The 16537-nt window shown below is 29.7% G+C and overlaps 1 protein-coding gene across 22 annotated transcripts in view; it reads left to right on the plus strand.

Annotated features, from left to right (window-relative positions):
- Mef2 (Myocyte enhancer factor 2) overlaps positions 1-16537 on the plus strand; it is a 140958-nt gene that overhangs the window by 39071 nt on the left and 85350 nt on the right. The gene's annotated exons all lie outside the window — the stretch shown is intronic.

A 16537-nucleotide genomic window follows, 5' to 3' on the forward strand; every position in this document is an offset into this window, starting at 1 on the left:
ATCAGTATTTTTTTGAAGGGAATTGAGGGAAAAGGTATTTATTTTAAGATGACTGTTACAAGTAATTTCATTTAAAGTCCAAGTATCCACCGTTTTCTTATTATTCGTAGGTAGAGGAGTTCTTGCTTTCTTGTTTTTAAAATTTCACAAAGCAATGGCTAAAAACTAAGCAAAATATTAATAAACTTTATTACTCGATACTCTTATTTAATGTAGCGACCTTGAAAGGAAAACCTTGGGAAATAAAATCAGACATATTTCATTATTAACACAGGATAAAAATGTTTACGAAAACGATAGAAAACTAGCTGACTTCCGTTCAATATTTGAATTTTGCAAGTAAAAATATAGACGACAGTTAATCTCTATAGGTAAAAATTACCTGGGGAAAAACGAATAATGAGAAACACTCAAAAATGGACCCTGAATATGATAGAATTCGATATGAATAAGAATTCAATACCAATTAGCAAGAGTATCAAAAAATGCTTACAGCAACAAGTGCAATAAATAATTAAGGAAATGGAAACGAAAACTACGAAAACAATAACAACAGAATAGAACATTGAAAAGTAAAAATGTCTTGAACAATATAGCACAAAGTTTGAAAAGAGAATATTGGAAAATAAATCCATAAATAAGTATTTGAGAGATCTAATAGATAAAATAACTAAACATTCGAAAATTCGATGACCATTTAGAACAAACCAAGAGTTATATCAGTTAAACTGAATACAATTTACCGCACAATGAGTTCAACTAATCATGCCAAAGGACGTCACCAAAGTTACAAAACTGATATGATCAAAAAAAAACAATCGACTATGGTTTAATAAGCGCAGAGGTACTGAACTTGATTAATGCAGTATTTCAACTAAAACAGTCCCCATTGGCACCTGTAATAGCTATGCTACTATGCTAATACCTAAAATAACCAATGAACTGAAAAGTCCCCGGCCTACCATAATAAAACACATTTTTTTGACAAAATTAGTTTTTTCTTATTCAATATAATTCCCTTCAAGGGTGCTATATATATATATATATATATATATATATATATATATATATATATATATATATATATATATATATATAATTTTGCGACTTTTATGAATATTCTTGGTTTTCTATTTGTCTTAGTTTCCTTAAAATATCATTATTCTGCTTATATTAAGTTTTATGTCCATCTCTATCAATGACGGATATATGTCTCTGCTGACATCAGTATTTTTTTGAAGGGAATTGAGGGAAAAGGTATTTATTTTAAGATGACTGTTACAAGTAATTTCATTTAAAGTCCAAGTATCCACCGTTTTCTTATTATTCGTAGGTAGAGGAGTTCTTGCTTCCTTGTTTTCAAAATTTGTAGAAATATTTATTTTCATTCATTCTTGAATTTTATTTGCAATTGGGATGTCTCTCGTATACTAAAAACAGCGTTATTCCACCTTGTGGTGTACTCACAAATTTATTGTTACTGTGAATATGAGTTTTACTGAGTATTTAGAAGTAGTAGTCGATAATTACTATACCTCTTTTTTTGTTAATACGTTGTTTCTAGCTGTCACTGACTAATCTATAATTTGGTTTTGCAATTATTTAGTTTGATATATGTCTAGGTGAACCCATTTGTCCTACTGGGTCTCTGTGGTAATAATCTTCATGTATTAATTAACATTGCTGCTTACTTGTCCATTCATATTCGTTTTGGAATTTGTTTATACAACAGCAACTTATCATGTATGAATAATTGAGATTTTATTCGATTTAACCAATACATTTTTTATATTACAAGTTGAGATCTTGTCTTTGTAATGTGCTCGTTTTAACGAAGCACATTAGAAAAAAGTTTTACATAGCGATGCTCAAGATAATACTTAGCATTGTATATGATATGTATATTTATTATGCTCTGATTTGCTTTGGTTAACCTTTATTCTCCCTGTCCTGTCCGGGTCCAGTTATTTATTTTATTACTCGCCTGTTGTAGTTTTTTATTTCATTTTTCGCTATTGTTTTCAACAGCAAGTATCGCAGTATCATCGTTCGATGTGTAGCTATGGTATTTTCTATTTGTGGTATATCATACGTGGAAAGTAGGTAAGTAATTGGAATAAATGCTTCTTCACTTCTTTGTGGTACACCTGCTTTAGCTTATTTTATGGTTCAACAGACTTCCCCTTGTTTTCTTTCTTTTAACAGGTGAATTGAAAAGTCCCTGACCTGACACATAGATGGCGCTACTAGAATTAAATCCATATGTTTTTTAGTTAGCCCTAACCCTCAAAAAATGCATGTATAAATTTGACAGTTATTGGATCATTAGTTTGTGAATTATAGCCTTTTGAGTGAAGCAACTTTTGTTATTGTGAAAAAAATGGATAAAAAGGAATTTCGGGTGTTGATAAAATATTGCTCGGAGACTGCACCAGGAAAATCAACGATCAAGGATTGGTATACTAAGTTTAGACGTGGTGAAATGAGCACCGAAGACGGTGAACGCAGTGGACGCCCAAAAGAGGTTGTTACCGACGAAAATATTAAAAAAATTCACAAAATAATTTTGAATGACTGTAAATTGAAACTGAATGAAATAGCAGATACTCTAAAGATATCAACTGAACGTGTATATCATATCATTCACGAATATTTGTGTATGAGAAAGCTCTGTACAAAGTGGGTGTCGCGCGAGCTCACTTTTGACCAAAGACAACAACGAGTTGATGATTCAGAGCAGTGCTTGAAGATAATCAAGCCTAATAAACCCGAGTTTTTGCGTCGATATGTGTCAATGGATGAAATATGGCTCCGTCATTTCACTCCGAAGTCCAAGCAACAGTCAACCGAGTGGACTGCACACTACGAACCCTCTCCAAAGCGTGGGAAAACGCAACAGTCGGCTGGCAAGGTTATGGCGTCTGTATTTTGGGATGCTCATGGAATAATTTTCATTAACTACCTTGGAAAAGGAAGGACCGTCAACAGCGATTATTACATAGCGTGATTAGACCTTTTAAAGAACGAAATCGGCGAAAAGCGGTCGCATTTGAAGAAAAGGACAGTTCTGCTTCACTAAGACAACGCACCGTGTCACAAGTCAGTGAAAACGATGACAAAAATCCAAGAATTGGGCTTCGAATTGCTTCCTCATCCACCGTATTCTCCAGATCTGGCCCCCAGCGACTCCTTCCTGTTCTCAGATCTCAAAAGAATGCTCGCTGGGAAGAAATTTTCGTCAAATGATCGCCGAAACTGAGGTCTATTTTGAAGCAAAGGACAAATGGTACTACAAAAATAGTATCGAAAAGTTGGAGGGTCGCTATAATCAGTGTAGCACCCTTGAAGGGAATTATATTGAATAAGAAAAAACTAATTTTGTCAAAAAAATTTGTTTTATTATGGTAGGCCGGGGGCTTTTCAGTTCATTGGTTATTTTAGGTATTAGCATAGTAGCATAGCTATTACAGGTGCCAATGGGGACTGTTTTAGTTGAAATACTGCATTAATCAAGTTCAGTACCTCTGCGCTTATTAAACCATAGTCGATTGTTTTTTTTTGATCATATCAGTTTTGTAACTTTAGTGACGTCCTTTGACATGATTAGTTGAACTCATTGTGCGTTAAATTGTATTCAGTTTAACTGATATAACTCTTGGTTTGTTCTAAATGGTCATCGAATTTTCGAATGTTTAGTTATTTTATCTATTAGATCTCTCAAATACTTATTTATGGATTTATTTTCCAATATTCTCTTTTCAAACTTTGTGCTATATTGTTCAAGACATTTTTACTTTTCAATGTTCTATTCTGTTGTTATTGTTTTCGTAGTTTTCGTTTCCATTTCCTTAATTATTTATTGCACTTGTTGCTGTAAGCATTTTTTGATACTCTTGCTAATTGGTATTGAATTCTTATTCATATCGAATTCTATCATATTCAGGGTCCATTTTTGAGTGTTTCTCATTATTCGTTTTTCCCCAGGTAATTTTTACCTATAGAGATTAACTGTCGTCTATATTTTTACTTGCGAAATTCAAATATTGAACGGAAGTCAGCTATTTTTCTATCGTTTTCGTAAACATTTTTATCCTGTGTTAATAATGAAATATGTCTGATTTTATTTCCCAAGGTTTTCCTTTCAAGGTCGCTACATTAAATAAGAGTATCGAGTAATAATAAGTTTATTAATATTTTGCTCAGTTTTTAGCCATTGTTTTGTGAAATTTATTCAATCTTTTAAATTTATTGTAAAATCCTTTATTAATTTATTCAAACCCTTGGTTGATCTGTGTGTTGTTTAAAAATACGGCAACCTTTCGACGAGTTTTGTCTCTTGCCTTTGACTTAGGTAGCATTCCTTATTGTGTGAATGGTTTGAGTTTTTCTAGATTTCCAGGGTGGATCATGATATGGTCATAAGTTAACCCACTCAGATAGGTATTATTAATTGATTGATTTTTATATTTCTTTTAGTCGTAGGGTAAAAGTTTAAAAGTTTAATCTTGTTTTATTTTTGTTCTTTGCTAGTTGTTTGCTATTATTTTTTGGTATTCTAAAAATTCAGTGATCAAAATTAAAAATAATTGCATTCCAGTTTTTGTTGAATCAAATATTCATACCCGCCATATTAAGGTTATCTAATACATAATCTTCTTTCTTATAAGTCTGTTAGGTCTACATTTATACACTTTGTAATTTGTAATTATGTTTTTTTTTTAAATTGTTGTGTTCAAATGTAAGAGTATTAAAATTTTATGATCCTTGATCAGTATCTAATTCATATTATATTTACATTACAATATCAATGTAACAGTAATTCTGAGACTAAACATATTAAAACAGTTTTATCTATGTCAAATAAGACGTACTTACGTTCATATTATCAACGGTTTTTAATTACATATATTTTACCAATCAGGTTATTAGATTTTAAAAGGAGAGTGATTTCTGTGTGACGTATTTTTAAACATGCAGGTTATTAGATACATTTTTTTAATGTTATTTTGGTTGGATAATTTTAAAATATAAAGTCATCAGAAGTAATCGACATGGTGTAAGTATATACTAATGCCTTTTTATATACACTTTTGAATAGGTGTTTGTTTATATTTTTATATTTTATATTAATATTTTAACTACTATGTGGTATATATACCCATAATATTTATTGAACGTTTGCGCTTATAATTTCTTTTACAATTTTTTTAGTCTAGTGTATGCTGTCTTCAAATATATAATTTATATAATTGTTCTAAAGGACGTTAAGTGTTAAAACAGAAAAGGTTTAATCTAGATATCTAAATATGTTTAGAATTATCAATATCATATAATTATGATGTATACCTACTTTACTAGTATACTTTGGCGTCGATTCATAAAGTTGTTGAGTTCTATTTTATGATGGTGTTATAAGTTCTCTTTTTTAATTGATACCTAAACAAATTATATCTGCCAGAAAATGATTTGGGGAGTGAGGGAAGACAGATGATTTCGACAAGATGGAAAATTAACTGGGCCATTTGAAAGTTAATCGTTTTTACTATTTCAGTTTTTAACTTCTCTTTTATCACAAAACAGCACAACTATAGTTTAAAATATAATACAGTTCAATAAATATATCAACGCGTATCAGACAAGTTTTTTTCGAATGAGACAATAATATATCTGATTTGATTTGATGGTTTATAGAAGAGATGTAGTTGTGAGTGACAATTAATGAATACAGAGTAGTATATTAATTTTCTAAACAATTCAATTGCGGCATTTCTAATCATAGCCCAGGAAGAATGAAAAAGACAATGAAAGGTCTTTTTTACAAAACATTGTTTAAAAGCATGCAATTTTTAATTGGAACTAAAGAAGACAACATTCCGTACTTTATATTTCCGTTCTTTTGTCAGCGAGTTGCTGTTCTTAAGAACTATTACAATGTTTTACATATTTTTAAAATGAAGTTTAATTTAAATTATTTTAATAATTATATATTTATTATAATACTTAATAATTAGTTTCATTTAATATTAAATAGTAATTATTATAAAATCGTTAGTTTAAAGTATATTTACCGTACAGTGCTAATTTAATTTTAGTTCTTATAATAAACATTTTATCTCAATTAGATAGGATTTTCCCATTGTGTTTTGTTTTTGGGTCTTCAATTTATTTTCTTGTGATTTAAACTAAATTGCTTTTATTTTATATTCATGCAAATTAAATTACCAGTTATTCTTAAAAATATTATTATATATTTTAAAATGTATTCGATGTAGGATAATTTAATGTTACTTTATATTTAACATGATAATATAGTCAGGTTCATTCGCTTATTACAATGTTTGGTTTGTAACATTATTGTTAATAATTCTAACTATGTTGAATACATTATTTTGTTTATTAATTAGTTGGTAAGTATTTATTGACGGAACATCCATATAATTTTAACATCTATATCTTGAACGATCAAAATCGTATGTAGATGCTTTCTCTTCGGTTAATCCAGCATTTTATTGTTCTTCATTTTTTGAGAGATTTTAGCCACAGTGCAGTGATTAATATTCAGTGCAGCTGCAACAGACTAAAAAATATTCCTAATAAAAACGTCAGCAAATTAATATTTGATAGTATCAATACTTACCTCTTTAATGCAGTTTAATAGCAAAGGCCCACCATTATGTCGTTCCTGTTCGAAGGAATTTATTAGAGATGCCGATTTATAACTCCTAATTATTATCACTAATGTTTCGAATAATTTTCTTGACATTTGACAACCGAGTTGACTAATACCAACCCAAAACGACTTTATAGACTGATTCGATTAAAGCTACTGAAGTATCAGACATCATTCTATCTCATTTATCATTATTAACTAGGATAAAATGAAAAGGAAAAATCTGATCCGTGTTAAAACGAATTTTATATTTTGACAAACTGTAATTGGCATTATATTCAACATCAACTATAAGGTGTTTTGGCTATTTTATTAGACGAGCTATATGTATTTATTAAATTTCAGTGGGTTTTTTTAAATAAAATACTTCAAATTTACATGTATTTTTACACACTCTTTTAAGTAAAATCCTAAAGACGTAGAGCAACCAAACGTTTGGACTATGTAACTATTTTTTGTATCTATCCAATACACCATGACGCGCAATCCAAATTTAAAATATGATTTTTTCAATAGACTTCCTGTAGATAGCGCTGCAATTTGGTCAGGGTAATATGATCTGAGCATCATATTTTTGACCATTTCAGAAGTATTAAATTGTATACATAAATGTCATTTCTTTTTACAATTTCAATAGTAATAGTGCTAATTGGAAATGTTGTTTTTAGTGTTTGTTTATGGCTGTTATCTATATAAATATGATAAAATATCATGTTTTCTTAGTTAAAATTGCTGCATTATTATCAAAATGTTTAATGGTGCGTATATTTTGAAATATATCGGGTATAATATAAGACCGGATATAACTAAACATGATTGTTACCTTGCTTTGCGTAGCAATCTGTTAATTATTAAGCATAACGTATGGAAGAATTATGGTTCTACATGACTAAACATATTAATATAACAGATAAAGAACATTTATGTTGATGTGATTAACGATATATTGTTTCTGCGTTTTTCATTTTGATATCCTCTCATTTTTTCTTGTTTTTTTAAGTAACCTTTTGATTCCACTTTAGAGTTTAACGTCTTACGTAAAAGAGAAAATTCGAATCCATTTATATCGTGTTTTTCTATTTTTGTTCTTAAATTTTTTTTTCCAAGACGCTGTAAGAGATCTATATATTTTTTTAAGGATAAATGTTCCTTCCTTATTGGAAAATCAATAAAGGAGAAATATTTATTTTAGGGCGTGTGTTTGTACGTTTATATATATATTTTTTAACAGAGCAACTTTTATTGTTGAATGTCATCTTTCTTTCTTATTCAATCCTCTCCGGCAAGAGGTAGGAATCCAACAAATGATGTTTTGCTTGATCAACCGTCTAATCAAGATTAATCAAGATCAACGATTTTTCATCAGTAATTCCTATTTTGTATTAGTACAATTTCATCTTGTTTTGCCATTGACATTGCTTATACATTATATATTATCTATATTATTAGGCATATACATTAATTTTAACGGATTTACAACTGATGGTGTTACAAGTAACAGTAACTTCCAATTTCATGTGTTATTTTGCCGAAGTGATTTCAGTGCTTTGAAAGTTTCTGAATTTTAACGAGAAAATCGCATTTGCGGGAAATTTTACTGTTTTACTTCAAATTATATAAAAATGCGGCTGAAGGTAGGCAAAGCTTATGATAACCATGCTCCATTGATTTCAACATTTGAATACTGATTTCGATGTTTTAAATGTGGTGATTTTGACACCATTAAAATGGGAAGTGCTACATTCTCTCGCCACAGTCTTCAGATCTTGCTCCTTCTGATTATTACTGTTTACGACATATGAGTCATGACCTGTCTGAGCAGCGTTTCACTTTCTTCTTATGAAAACACCAAAAAATGGGTCGATTCGTGGATACGTCGTTCTTTCGAGATGGAATCCGGAAATTGCGTGAAGGAAAAAGTAGCGGCTATCGATGGAAAATACATTGTACCGATTATTCACAGTAAAGTTTCAAATTAAAAAAAAATTAATTTATATACCTTATACAGTTCAGGTAAAGGTTATAAGATGTAGAATTTATAGAGGGACTCTTTTTCTGTAGATTATTGGAGCTATATAGTCCCGTACCATTAACTAACAATCTATTGTAATTAGAACTTCCAATAAAAAGAAGGCCAAAATTTATTTGTCGTGAGTTTAAACCACTTGGAAACTTGTGGGAACATTGACTTGAATCTTGAATTTTGCAATTTGTGAAGCAAGAGATTGCGGTGTTGTTAGCAAGCAACTATATATTCTTAAGTATCTCAGTGATGCATAGAGGGAACAAGATAACTAGCAATCGATAAGTTATGTAAAACATCAGCACGAACACTTTTTCGATATGAAATCAAATGCCAAAGAGTGACTTGAACAAAGACACAGATAAAACTATATATATACACTATATTTGCAAGGCGTGGAGGAAATCCAAATTTTGTATCTATTTTTAGGAAATCAAATAATATGTTACAGTTAATAGTTGTATGAGTCTAATATCGTACGTATATTGGAGTGTCTTAACCTGAACACGAAAATTTTTATTGAGAAGCCTATTATACTAATTTGAAAAATTCTTAATTATATGTAAGATTGCCCTTTCAATAGTCCTTCATAGGTAGAAGTTAGAAATTTTCCATTATTTATTCCTTTAGAGGGAAATATATTTACAATTTTTAGTTTTCGTTGTTACGTTTACGTAAATTAATTGTACTTTTGGCCTAGAAACTGTTTAAATATCTTATATTAGCTTATATTAACTAAATAGTATAAAAGCATCGAATAAATAATTACCAAGATTCACTCATAATAATTTTTTTTATTTTTTAAGTATGTCAGTGATGCATAGAGGGAACAAGATGACTAGCAATCGATAAGTTATGTAAAACATCAGCACGAACACTTTTTCGATCTGAAATCAAATGCCAAAGAGTGCCTTGAACAAAGACACAGATAAAACTATATCATATAGAAACTGTTAATACTAATAAACTAAATATCTTATATTAGCTTATATTAAGTAAATAGTATAGAAGCATCGAATAAATAATTCCCAAGTTCACTCATAATCAATTTTTTGACATTTGCAAAACTCATATAATAAATGGATACAATTGTTAGTATTTTTAGATTTATTTTTATGTAAATTTTCCTTCTTAACCTGCCAAATATATATTAAATTAAATATATCGATAATAGAAAAAGCGAAAAACGGATATTTTATTTTTCAATTTAAAACAGCTTGAACTTCTTCTGAACGTTTTTTTTTATCTTGATTCAATGTTTCCCATATTGTATGGTGTTTTTGACCACAACCTTGAACAATTCAAATTTTAATTTATGCAAATATTGTAAATAGTTACGTATTTTGTGTGTCGAAGATATTAAACCTCTTTTGTGTTGGTTGCCAAATGATACATAGCGTATATATTCGAAAAATTCCATTTAAGGTACAGTGGAAAATGTCGATGTTGAAATTTTTTTTTTTAACATATTTCTAAAAAAAGTCTCCTTTTACCAACTATGGATTTATCTGGACTGGGCCTAAAGTTTAACGTGGGCTCCGAACCACGGTCCTCAACATTAACCCTACCGACTGCCGAGTGACCAACTTTAGAAATCATCCCAGAAGACATCCGGTCTTACCCAGCCTGGTTACTGGCGTGACTGGGGGGATCATTTTCCTTGTCGGATTTTACATTCTTGCCTAGAACATTCACAAATTTTAAGCAACCACAAACATAAATTTACGACCATGTCCCAGCAGGATTCGAACCCGCTGCTATCGCAACAGTAGGAGGGCCGTCCCATCGCCTTTACCACTGCATCACCAAGCCGTCTGAAATTTTTTTGTTCTTGATGTATATTGGTAATCTACTTTGTGGTATTTTTTTGTTATTAAGGGATTCTATATTCAGTATATTCTATCGATACATTAAAATATGAGTAGCTAGCAGTTTTCTGGTTTCCCAATATGGACACTTTGTCGATTAAATGAGATGATTACTTGGAAAAGGCACAAAGTGAAAGTACCCGAACTAGGCGATTCGAAAAGTGTACAGAATTGAAAATTTTAGTAGATATAAATATTAAATAAGATTACTATTTCAGAAACGACAATAAAGGCCATTTTTACATCAATAGATAATGATGGATGAAATATTGTTCTATCAACTAACCTGATCTACGGACCAGATATGAAGTGTCGCCTTCTTTGAAATCACTTTATGCAAAGTATCTGTTTGTGATGTTACGGCATCAGTTTTTTTAGATGTATGTGGAATATATTCTACATTTCTACATTTTAAGAATGTGATTGAAAAGTAAGTGTTGTTTGTAAAGAAAATATACTAAAGAACTTGGTTCCAAAATGGCTTTCGGTGGTAAGAGATTTGAAAATTATAAATGGTAGAGTGTGCTGTTGATAGTTATTTTGAGAAATTCGATGATTGTCACGTTACAAATTATGTTGAACTAGGTTGAGCTTAGTTATCATTGGGGGCTATATTGAGAAATGTTATATTTTTGTGCTAAATATTTGTACTTTCCTTAATAAGTATATATAATATATAAAGCAACTTGTAAGGTTTATGTGATAAAATCATATGAACTTGTAGCATTGACAATTGATATTAGGGTTCATGTTCTTTGAACCAAATCTTTAAATTCATTTACGAATGATTTAAAAGCTATTAAGCGTTAAAATCATAAGCAATGTCAAATAATGGTTTTATCTCTGAACGAATATAGGTGTTTCAACTAAACACTCCAGCGGGAGGTATAAAATCTGGCTCAACACCTTTTAGGAAACTCCCACAGCGTTTAAAGAAAAAATTAACGACCAGAATGCCCTATTTTTTTCTTTAAAATACGAACGCATAGTTTTAGGAAATTATATAATAACAGCATGTATCACTAGCATATATATATAACTGTAAAATAACATATACTATAACAAAACATAACAAAAAATAAAAAGTTAAGATTTTATGAATTATAAAACAAATATGGACAAGATCAGATTAAATAATAAGTCAGTAAATTCAATATCGTAAAAATATTTTTATTTCAAATTTCGTAATCGTTATCTGAGATAATAATTATATAAATGCTGACGTATCTTCTCTTTAATGAGACAACATTTATTATATTATATACTACTTTTTTAAAGTATCTAATTCGAAATATTTTAAATCAATATCGATTATTTTAAAACATCTTGTGCCCAGTTGGTTTGAATGAATAAATATGGATGATATTTTACCTTTCTTCTAATGATGGGTTTCGCCTTTATACCTGTGCAGGTAAATTCAGATCATCACTAGCATCTTTGCGTCTGTATTGGTTGAAAAGTCTTGCAAAGGTTGGTCAATTTAAGGTACGCCTTTTTACCTTTTTCACCTTTTGTTGCCTTTTCCCCACTCCGAAGATTCAACGGGTGTGTACCTATATCGAAAGCGTCTAGTTGAGATTCTAACTGTAAAATGGATATTTGTTTGGTTTTTTTGATTTATTGATTATTGTATTATTTATATAAACTATGGGTAAGTCATATGCATTTAATTTCATATTAAAACAAAAGCTGTTTTTTATCGGGGAAAAGGTAATTTAGTTTTTTCCCAATAAATAACTTAATAGGGTCACATATCTAGAGTAATAATACTTATTCGATAAAGTCGCACTCTAGTGGGTTTTAAAGACACCAGTCTATAGACAATTCTAGATGTAATGGTAGCGTTATTCCTTTACTGAATCAGAAATTATTGGGCTTTGAAAATGGAGATGCCAGAAGGTGATTTTCGTCACATTTTCTTTCCGAAAAGGGAAAAATGCAGCCCAAGCTCATCGAGTTGTGTAGTGTTTATCACAGCGTCATAATTGGTTTGCTTGTTTTCGTTTCAGAAATTTCGATATTAAAGATAAACCTTGTCTTGGCCGCCCAGTCATTGAAAAAGCGATAAAACTCTTAACCACGTCGAGTCGCTATGGAACTAAACATGGATCGTATACTAGTTAAATAAACTATTTAAATAAAGCTGGATACAAAAAAACTCTGCACTAGCATTTCCATTTTGTGAATAGCTCTTAACGTGAAATTGTGAGCGATGAAAAGTGAATATTTTAGGATAATAGTCCGTAAAAAGAATCGTTTTCGAAGTCCGGAGAAGTGTCACAGATAGTTGCAAAGGCCACATTTATGCCAAGCAAGATTTTCCTTGTTATTTTGTACGGTTTTAAAGCAATTGTTCATCATAAGCTGCTGAAATTTGTCCAAACTATTTATTTTTTCTTACTACTATCAAAAAACAATGGTATTAAGGCAGGCGATAAAAAAACTGTCAAAATTGTTGAAAGAAAGACATTTAACATTTCATGGGTTGTTCACAGACAGCTTAAAACTAAGTTTCTTTCTATTTCTACTAATAGATCAAGATTACTATTTCAGAAACGACAATAAAGGCCATTTTTACATCAATAGATAATGATGGATGAAATATTGTTCTATCAACTAACCTGATCTACGGACCAGATATGAAGTGTCGCCTTCTTTGAAGTCACTTTATGTAAAGTATCTGTTTGTGATGTTACGGCATCAGTTTTGTTTAGATGTATGTGGAATATATTGTACATTTCTACATTTTAAGAATGTGATTGAAAAATAAGTGTTGTTTGTAAAGAAAATATACCAAAGAACTTGGTTCCAAAATGGCTTTCGGTGGTAAGAGATAGTTATTTTGAGGATTTCGATGATTGTCACGTTACAAATTATGTTGAACTAGGTTGAGCTTAGTTATCATTGGGTGTTATATTGAGAAATGTTATATTTTTGTTAAATATTTGTACTTTTCTTAATAAGTATATATAATATTTAAAGCAACTTGTAAGGTTGACCGAGCAAAACTAAAGAGAATGGTTGGATAATTCAGTAAACTGGCCAAAGATTATTGAGCAAAATGGCAAATATAATATTGATTGGTATTTGATATTTATATGAATAAATTAGCTTTGAAAAGCATGCAAAAAGCCAAAATTACATTTTCCAAACTCATTATTTTTAATTCAATTTAATGAAGAATATTCAGTTTTTCATAAAATAATGGTTGGATAAAATTAAATAACATCGATTATTATAAAGTAAATTGTTTTAAAATACAGTTCATTTTAATTACAACTTAAATTTTAACTAATTTTCTAAAATAAAACATTAGAATTTTGTCTACTGGATTATGTTGGTTGTTTACCATAGAAATCCTTTTCACATCGTCATTTTATTAACTGGTAACACTCAGAATTATATGTTTTTAAAAATGTTTTTCTAAAAGTTCATTCTCTTATGTAATATCTTTTTACTCATTCATATTTTCCGTTCATGGATTTTTTATCATGTGATTTATAGTTTGTCAAGTTCAGTATCATGTTAAGTAATACTGGATTGAGTAATATTTGATTGTGTATCAAAATAAATAACAATTCGATCATTCAAGTCGAATTATTTTAGCTTTCATTATTAATTAGAGCTGTGTTATTTGAAAAGCAAAAAGGTTATTAAAATATTTTACTACTTTAAAAATGTATGATTTATTTTGTAATAATTGATACATCTATAAATTACTATAAATTTTTTCTTACTACTATCAAAAAACAATGGTATTAAGGCAGGCGATAAAAAAACTGTCAAAATTGTTAAAAGAAAGACATGGTTTTGCATCACAATAACTAAACCATACGCATCTTGAGTGACCAAGCAAAACTAAAGACATTGGTTGGATAATTCAATAAAGTGGCCTAAGATTATTGAGCAAAATGGCAAATATAATAATGATTAGTATTTGACATTTATATGAATAAATTAGCTTTGAATAGCATGCAAAAAGCCAAAATTACCTTTTCCAAACTCATTATTTTTAATTCAATTTAATGAATAATATTTAGTTTTTCGTAAAATAATGGTTGGATAAAATTAAATAACATCGATTCTTATGAAGTAAATTGTTTTAAAATACAGTTCATTTTAATTACAAACTAAATTTTAACTAATTTTCTAAAATAATACATTAGAATATTGTCTACTGGATTATGTTGGTTGTTTACCGTAGAAATCCGTTTCACATCGTCATTTTATTAACTGGTAACACTAAGAATTATATCTTTTTAAAAATGTTTTTCTAAAAGTTAATTCTCTTATGTAATATCTTTTTACTCATTCATATTTTCCGTTTAACTTTTCTAATTTCATATCCGGTATGTCATATGCTTGTTAGTTAGTTGATGATAACATTTACTTGTCGGGTTGTTCACAGCTTAAAACTAAGTTTCTTCTCGAAGTCTTAATTTCTCTGATTTTTCTGACAATATCTGCTGAAGATTGTCGATGGATATATGATCTGCCATGATGGTTTCTTTCGGTTTGAACTTCTACTTTTCTATATTCGAACTATTTCGATCTTTCTTCAACAATTCTTGATTACTTTCAGCGATATATTTGAATTGCAAAATAAAAACAAATTCCCTAAATCACATTTTATTGAGTTGTAATTTGATATCTTCAGAACTGACCAAATAGTTAATGTTTACATATTTACATTAATTAGTCTGTATGGAGGTGCTAAATTTGAATGCATAACCTAAAAGCCATTGAGATGGTGTCCCATCATTCAATGCATCCGTGATTCGACATCCCGTTTTCTTGTGTGTTAATGGTTGCGTCCGCTACTGTACACCGAATAAAAAATATGTGATAAATTAGTGAAATATCTCGGTATATGTCGGTTCACCATTAAAATATCTTAAAGGCTGTTGTTTTTCTTTTTCTGTGTATGCGTGTGCCTCTTTTTTTATGACTAACCGCTCGCTTTTTGACAGAAATACTTAATGAACTAATTTTATTGTTATTTTGGACACTTGCCAACTAAAATGAACTTTCTTCTTGTGTTTGCGTTTGTGTCATCGTTTCGTTTTTCATTTAATATTTCGAGCTCGTATACTCTTAGTTGAAAATAAATATTTAGAAATAATATTCAATTTATATGGGTAGATATAATGTTGTATTTATAATTTTCATATCTAGGAGTCATTGGTTGAATAATGTATTTTTTTGGATAATAGTTATAACATATACTGTTATAATGAACTGTGAAATTAGTTATACAGAAAGATCTAGTAATTTTACAATATGATTACAAACGAGTATGTGAGTTTAGTATTCACTTCATGTTTGAAGCGTGTTCAAACAAGAAGATCTCATTCACAGCAGTTCATCTGAAGCTATTAAAAAGTAGTAAACCATTAGCTTTAGCGAAGTTTCAAAATCATCATCAGTGAACATCAGATTTGTCAAGAACTTTGTAACATCATACATGACTTGTACATGATACGCCTTTTCCGAGTACGTTTCTTTTCCTCTATATACTGACACAATGGAAAAATCCTATATATATATAATCACAATTCAATTTAATCTGAGCTCTTTGAAGCCTTACTGGCGCAGTGTCCATAATCACTTTTCTAACATTTAATAGGAGATCTATTCCCTGATAGTTTTTACATTCTTGACATTCTCGTAAATGTTTCCTCGCTAGTCTTATTCATCTCTGCTGTCACTTGGTCCACTCGGTCGGCCATACTTTAGTAATTTTATTACTGTTCGTGCATAATTGGTACATTGTTGGCTAGTCGTTTTTGGAAGAATTCAGCATACAAAGCAAATTGACTTTGTAGACTCTTAATTATCTTGTGTAATAGTTTTGTTTTATTAAAATATATTAAATTCGACACTCATTTATGTCTGTTTTTTATCAATACTGGAGCTACACTAAGTTGGTTTCATGATAACAATAACTACTATAACACTATCTAAATAATTCGTCTT

This window comes from Rhynchophorus ferrugineus, unplaced genomic scaffold, assembly GCF_030347505.1.
Source record: "Rhynchophorus ferrugineus isolate W39M unplaced genomic scaffold, kcgeb_rfMv2 rfM5, whole genome shotgun sequence".
Classification (NCBI taxonomy): domain Eukaryota; kingdom Metazoa; phylum Arthropoda; class Insecta; order Coleoptera; family Curculionidae; genus Rhynchophorus; species Rhynchophorus ferrugineus.